This window comes from Dendronephthya gigantea, unplaced genomic scaffold, assembly GCF_004324835.1.
Source record: "Dendronephthya gigantea isolate DGI-Jeju-01 unplaced genomic scaffold, DenGig_1.0 001153F, whole genome shotgun sequence".
Lineage (NCBI taxonomy): Eukaryota > Metazoa > Cnidaria > Anthozoa > Malacalcyonacea > Nephtheidae > Dendronephthya > Dendronephthya gigantea.
Window position 1 is genome coordinate 1 of NW_021164163.1, and position 7,090 is coordinate 7,090.

Below are 7,090 nucleotides of genomic sequence, written 5' to 3' on the forward strand. Positions count from 1 at the left end.
AAAAATAGAAAAAAATTCATGGTGTAAACAATTTATTTTTTAAATCAAAAACTCACTCTTACATAACCCACTTATTGAAATATTTTCGCTATATATTTCAGTCAGATGGATCTCTCAGTCATTTCTCATTCCTTACTGAACAAAAAGTATTTCAGTGAATTGCTAGAACATACCTGAAGAACAGCTATAAACTTCAATTCTCAAAGATATGTTGCGTACCATGTCTTTTGATGAATGCGGATGTAAAGCGCGGTTACAGTTGGTGATAGGACATTTTCCACTAGTGAGTCTATAATGAAATGAGTAATTTGATAAGCAATTAATCTTAATCACACATTAAAAGCTATATATTTCCGCATGGAAATGATGTGATGCACATAAGGTGAGAGGGTAGTCTGTAGGAGCCTTGCTTAATAATCCAGATAACCCTGACTAATCCATTTATTTTGTAATGAGCGAATTTTTGCCCGTCGGAACTATAGGATACAGAGTAGGTCTTCACCCACTAATTATAATTACGGCGACTTTGAGTGAAATCGCTCCGACAACACCTTTCTTGCCGAAGTCAATTTGAATGCATTGGTCCTGGTAATTTTTCCGTGCAGATCAGGAAGCTGCCTCATTTAAGCGACCATGTCCTGTCGACTTATCCGCATTCCCAGCATTTGTTGCTAAAATCTGGGATGTTATGTGTCTTCAGTACGGGGGGCAATAATTAGTATAAATTATTCTATCTTCCGGCACCAAAACACCATCGAAACAATCATCAACAAAAATGAAACGATAATGCAGATAATTGTGCCATATATGGAGCCTCCAGAATTGAAACCAGTCGAGGTACAGCGTTATTTCAATTGATTTTGTGAAATCTTTACTGGGGGTTAACTTCGAATTTTATCACATTCCCATATAGGGAAATTACTGAATAAAAAAATAATGTCCAACAGTCGTCCTAATATGACATAATACTAAACTGAACATATACCATGTAGCCTGCAATATTTACCTTGCTTGGTATGTCAGTCCATCAAATCCATGTATGGCACAGCGAAGGATGGAGGTGTAGTCAATGATAAGAGAAAGGTAATAATTGTTAGCGACTCCTGGGTTGCCATAATTTATTTGATCTAAAATTGAGAAACAAGGAACATGTGAATTAATACATTATTGTCCATAGTTGTGAGGCTATCAGCATTGTGATATCCCAGATTCGTGCGTACCGCTACCGTGGGACAACATTTCTTAGCGAACAAATAGTACTTCAGTGAATTGCTAGAACATACCTGAAGAACCGCCATAAACTTCAATTCTCAAAGATATGTTGCCATACCAATTCGGCTCTATATGCAATAGAATCTACAATTGAGATTTTAAGAACATCACTTTCACACAATTGAAACTATATGTAATTGTGTATGAATCACAAGGCCCTATACTGTATAGTAACAGCGTGTATTTTGTGACTTCTATAACAAAAAGCATATACAGAACAAAATGCAAGCTGTTTTCTTTCATATTCACATAATACCCCCAACCCCTGTATATTGGTAAGTGGCAATTACATAATAGGAAAGGGAGAAAAATAAATCTATTTTTAATAACACCAGTGTAAAATGAATGATATATGGAACTGTACAGCAAAATATTGTGTAGGCATAATTCTTGTCATGCCTTCCATCACCAGATATCATGAAATTATCTTGGTTTTTTAATGTTTAAATTAATCCGTTTAATTTAAAAAGCACAAAAATACCACCAAAATATAGCTGAAGAAAAATACTTTAACCCAATCGCTTCTGTTTTAATCCAGAAATTAATCAATATTCCTGTTAACCTGACACTGCAGTGCAGCTCTAAAAATCATATCAAATTACACGGGATTACAAACAGAAATATAACTCGCCTTTGGAATTTCGTTATTTTCTTCGTTATTTTTATCCTGTCATCTTTTAACCGTTACATGTAAACTGTAAAGGCTTTAGTTATCTTCTCTGATAGTTTTTAAGTCAGGATAGGCAGAAAAACTGGAAAAATAAAGCTTTTTTTATTTGTTATTGTGTATAGCGAGGCGTTGCTCAGCTGCATGCACATGTGGTTGTCACGTGAGGTTGGAGGTGTCAAAAATGTTAGGTTGCCTACCCCGTGGGGGTAAAATAAGCTCGGTAATCGATGTCCGGGGTAAAATTGTCCCTAGAAGTCATAATTGTCAAATTTTCGCCAATATGGTGATATGGAATTTTGTATGCACATTTTCCAGTTTCCATTTGTAAACACGTTTGTTGGAAATATCACTACAAATCGCCAAAGCGACTGTATTTCAAGTAAAATAGATGAAAGTATTGATCCCAATGTATACTACAAATATTTGGAGGTTTTTAGGCGAGATTTTTGGAAGGCTTTGCGTATTTTCGCTTCTCTAAAATTCAATTTAAAAAGTACAAGTTCGGCAATAAATATCTTGGCTTATAGGAAAGCTTTTGAAATGAACTGAATTTATACAAATAGGTAAATGTTTTTTCTTTGAGATAACACAATTTCTAGTTGATTTGATAAAATACTTCCAGATAAAATCAAATTATCTGTGTGCGCCATTTACGAGCAGACAGCAATGAGTTTAGTGATCTCATATTTATTAAAATGGGTGAAGTATTCGCACAGTAATCACAAGTTTAAATCAGCTTACCACTTTGAAATATCCTCTCATCGGACGTCTAACTGAGAGGATCCCTTAAACATCGAGAATACTTCATTAACAAGTGCCGCATCCTGTCCTGTTTGAGAAGTTACGAGAACTTCATCTTGGGTATTGGTTACTCCTTACTCTGTTGGAAGTTCCATTCTGTTGTATGAGGACAACACTTGTAGTTGGTGTGGTGAAAGGATGCAGATTGTCTGTTGGATGTTGTTCTTTTGTATTAGAGACGGACCACATTAGATATCAGCGCAAAATTGACACATTCATGGGACTCGAACCCAATCTCCTAAAAAGGAGTACCTGAAATGTGTTCTTTGTGTGGCCAGGAAAAAGCGAGAGCTACAGGGCAACTCGCAAACCGACTGGCAGACAATACGAACGTACAACACAAAACACACAACCGACGACACAACATCCAACAACCCACAACCCACTAACTCTGTAGCTGAAACGACAAAAAATATGGTGAGTTGTTCCTAAAAAAGGAATCATTCACGATTAGCATGAAGGCAATTGTGGCTAGGGTTTTAACTGAGGGTATGGATATGGGGTGGCTTCTTAGGGTTGGATACTGAAACTAAACTACGATCGTCTTTGTCTGAAAAACACAAAAAAAAATTATTAGTAGCTCCCTAGAAAACGAAGAGCAAAACACAGTTAGACAAGCAGTGAGCCGTGTTTCCAGATACGGGGACAGAGATTCTTAGCTAACAGAGTGGCCACGGGGATCTACTTCTATTAAAAAAATAATTACACATACCTTGATCCTACCTAAAGAAAGAACTAACTTACCTGAAGAAAACGGTCGCAGACGGCTCTGTTTTATAGCGTGTAGGCTCTTGCATAATTCAGCAAATTAAGACAACTTGATTGGTTATTTCTGTGCACAGGTCAATTTGTCATTGGTCAATTTTTGTACTCCACGATTGGTTCAATAAAAACCAATCAGATTGGTTAATCTATATTCAAATTTTGATCCCGTTTCTTTGATATTTGCAAGGTGATTGCACAACAAATGTTCGATTTCACACGTTTTGGAGCATATTCCAAGCCAATATATCACAGTATGTGTGTATTTGTTCGATTATTTCTCTCATGAAGTTCACAAAAAATTACAGTTCAATTAAATAGCTTTTTTCCCCACAAGCTTTAGAACCCCATCGAGCAGGAAAGTCGGAATTTAAAAGGCAAGTAAATCTTTCAAACTGTTGTAGCATTTAAATTATGTGGTACATTTAACTACTGAACCTTTCAGAATATTGTCGAATTGGGCATGGCATGGAATAATAGTGAATATAAAAAACTGACAAAATCTCAAATGCAGTAAATTTCAAGGCTAAATATTGCAAATTCCACTGGAAATATGGCGTTTTACCGCCATGCATACATAGCTATTCACAGGTATGATATTCACGCGTTTTATATATTCAATATTACACATCAAAGCGGCCTAATGCTTAGGATATTGCCCAAATTGCAAACAAAAACCGGTTGCAGTGGTTTAGTTCAAATATTCAGTACTATTTTGATATATTTAGCGTCAAAATCGATTTACTATTTATATAATACTATTTCTTCGATTTCTTTGCACATCCTAGCCCAAGAATTACTGAGAATTACAACAGATTGATAACATGTAAAATTGGGACATTTTGAAGACAACAGAGTACCAAAAAAGCGAAAAGATATGGAATTTCTAAAATACATCTTGCTATGGGTGAGTAATTTGAGATAACAAAGCAACCTATTATTTTGATTAATGTTTTTACTTATAATACAAATGCAGGTTATAGCTATATGCTGGTTGGAATATACTATTCAAATAATCGTTTCAACCGCTATAATTTAGTGGTATTCCGGGGTCTTTAGCCCAAATATTTCTGAGATATTTAATGTCTTGCTTCTGTGCAACATTATTGTCAGGAGTAATAGCCTATTTTGCTGTACAGTTCCATTTATCATTCATTTTACACTGGTGTTATATAAAATATAATTTTTTTATTCTCCCTTTCCTATTATGTAATTGCAGAACGAATATTCAATATATTAGTGTACCACATAAAAACTCATTATGACAATCGCTATCGGACGTCTATTGCATCGGAGATACGACTTGTGGTAAGCCAAATTCCATGTTTTTTCTCGCGATTTTTTTATGATGTCTTACATTGTTGTTTTTTAAAGATTCTTCAATGTTTCCTCAGTCTGCGAGCTGAGAACATCTAGGCCTTGTGCAAGACAAAATTGGAAAAGTTAAATTCACTTCGTATGTTATTTGTTGTGAAAGGAAAAGGTTGGTTAATGATGATAGTGCAACGCATGTCAGGTATTCTGCTTCCAAAATTCCTTCTCTTCTTAGTGTAATACATCCTCATTTTTGTTTTAATTCTGCAGAAGATAAGACAACCGGGATTGTCTCACTTCCTTACAACGAGGCAATGAATGTTATTCTTGTGTGCTTACAACAGGTAAACTTTTCCATCATAATATATCATCTGGCATAAAGTTTCGATTAAAGTTCAACTTTTTTTATTTTCTAGAAATTGGAATTGGACGTGTTGTATGTGGTTCTGAGAAACTTTCCAGAGGCACTGCAAGATAAAAACTTGATACATTCTTGAAAGCACTACTTGCATTAAATATGTACAGTGTTATCTAAAATGGTAAGGGAAGTTAAGTTGTGCACTTTTCACACCAAAATCATGAACTAAAAATTTTACTTTGCATTCAGGTTTGAAATTATGATTTTCTTCCTGGATTATTTCGTGTTCCTCATGACATGCGCCGACCTCATTTGTACGCTAGAATTTTTTCAGTACGGTTCTTCTCATTCAGTTTTTTGCATCTATCATAATATCTTACCATAACTATACTAAAACCATACCATACCATATAATCATATCATATAATCATATCATATAATCATATCATATCATAACTAACCATAACCAAATCATACCATACGATAACCATATAATTCCAAAATTATATCACACCATACCATACCAAGACAAATCATACCATACGATAACCATATCATACCATTATATCACACCATACCATACCATACCATAACCAATTTATACCATAATTATATCATACCATACTAATGATTTAATTGGATATTTTAATGTAACATGTGAAGGTATTAACATAGCTGTGTACGTACCACATTTTTATTGGTCAAGATGAACAGATAAGAACCTGCTTGACTTTATTTTCAGCGGTTGTCTGTTCTCGCTTAAACGTTGTTGTATATTTCGTCTAGTTTTGTCTGATGCGCACTTTGGAGATTGGTTTGGTTGCTCATTCCACGACCTTATGCGTTTCCTGTCTCACCATATGTATGTTAGAAATGCTTTGCCAGTTATGACAAGGTATGGCTACTTAAGATAGTCTGGAATTTGAGACTTTTTTATGTCCATTAGCACTTTGTAAAGAATGAAGTTGGTTGAAGTAATTGCAATGTTTTAGAAGTTTATTGCTTTGGAGATATTTGAAATCGTGCCTTGATAATGCACTCAGTGAATTTACAGAAATGTTTTTCAACAAAATCCAGCCTAAATGTAACGTCTCTTGTTATGCGAGATACTCCTTCACAAAAACAAGATTTTTTGAGCAATAACTTCTAGATTTTCGTTCCTTAGACTGCTCCCAACATATCTGGAAAAGTTTACCAAACTTTCGCCAACGCCTCAAGTTTTCATACCACTGTTAGAATTTCTCTCTGGTATGTTTCTTGAAGTTACGTAAATTAGGAAATCTTTTGCGAAATATCAATGTACCCCCTAAAGAGAGCTAGCTTGTATAAACACCCAATCGTATTCGGCGAAAAGTTGTTGATGAGTTGAAAATGTTTCACCTTAGATACTCTCAATACACGTAACTCTTGCTGATAATGTCATTTCATCCTGGTTTGTCAATTTTCCACTGTTGTTAAGAAAGCAATTCGTGCCATTTATTAAAAAAGTAAGTCCACATCTCATTCTATTGCCACGGAGATTGCTTGCTAAATTTTCAATAGATATTAAGAAGTGGTCTTTAAACTTTATACAGCTTAGTCAGTGTTGTTACATAAACTTGTCCATTTCATGTTACATAATTTTGCTAATATGGAAGCTCGTTTTCAATCATTTGAAAACTCTGTTAAAATATATGTCCTTGTATTCCTTTAGAGTCTTAACAACACAGATATATGTTCAGATGCTGCAAACCCATACCCCAAAGTCACTCATCCCTCCACCAAATTCCAGTCACCCCCAAACTCCCTTGAGAAATCAAAGGAAGACTACAGCAACACACTTAGTTCTGAGATGATGGAAATCGTGGTTGATATGATGGTCAAATATACATTTCTTCTTATTTGACCCAACCAAAAACGTCTGTATATTGGCT

The 7,090-nt window shown here is 35.0% G+C and overlaps 2 long non-coding RNA genes across 3 annotated transcripts; both read left to right on the plus strand.

Annotated features, from left to right (window-relative positions):
• Nucleotides 1–3,721: 3,721 nt before the first annotated feature.
• LOC114545068 lies at nt 3,722–4,737 on the plus strand. The gene is made up of 4 exons (XR_003690809.1): nt 3,722–3,759; nt 3,843–4,096; nt 4,294–4,412; nt 4,725–4,737. It is a non-coding gene; the product is annotated as an uncharacterized LOC114545068 (long non-coding RNA).
• A 151-nt stretch (nt 4,738–4,888) lies between these two features.
• On the plus strand, nt 4,889–6,578 carry LOC114545067. Of its 2 annotated transcripts, none has more exons than XR_003690808.1 (5): nt 4,889–4,988; nt 5,090–5,163; nt 5,236–5,358; nt 5,964–6,072; nt 6,563–6,578. It is a non-coding gene; the product is annotated as an uncharacterized LOC114545067 (long non-coding RNA). The 2 variants fall into 2 exon arrangements; XR_003690807.1 differs by lacking the exon at nt 6,563–6,578 and adding an exon at nt 6,343–6,380.
• The last annotated feature ends 512 nt before the right edge of the window (nt 6,579–7,090 follow it).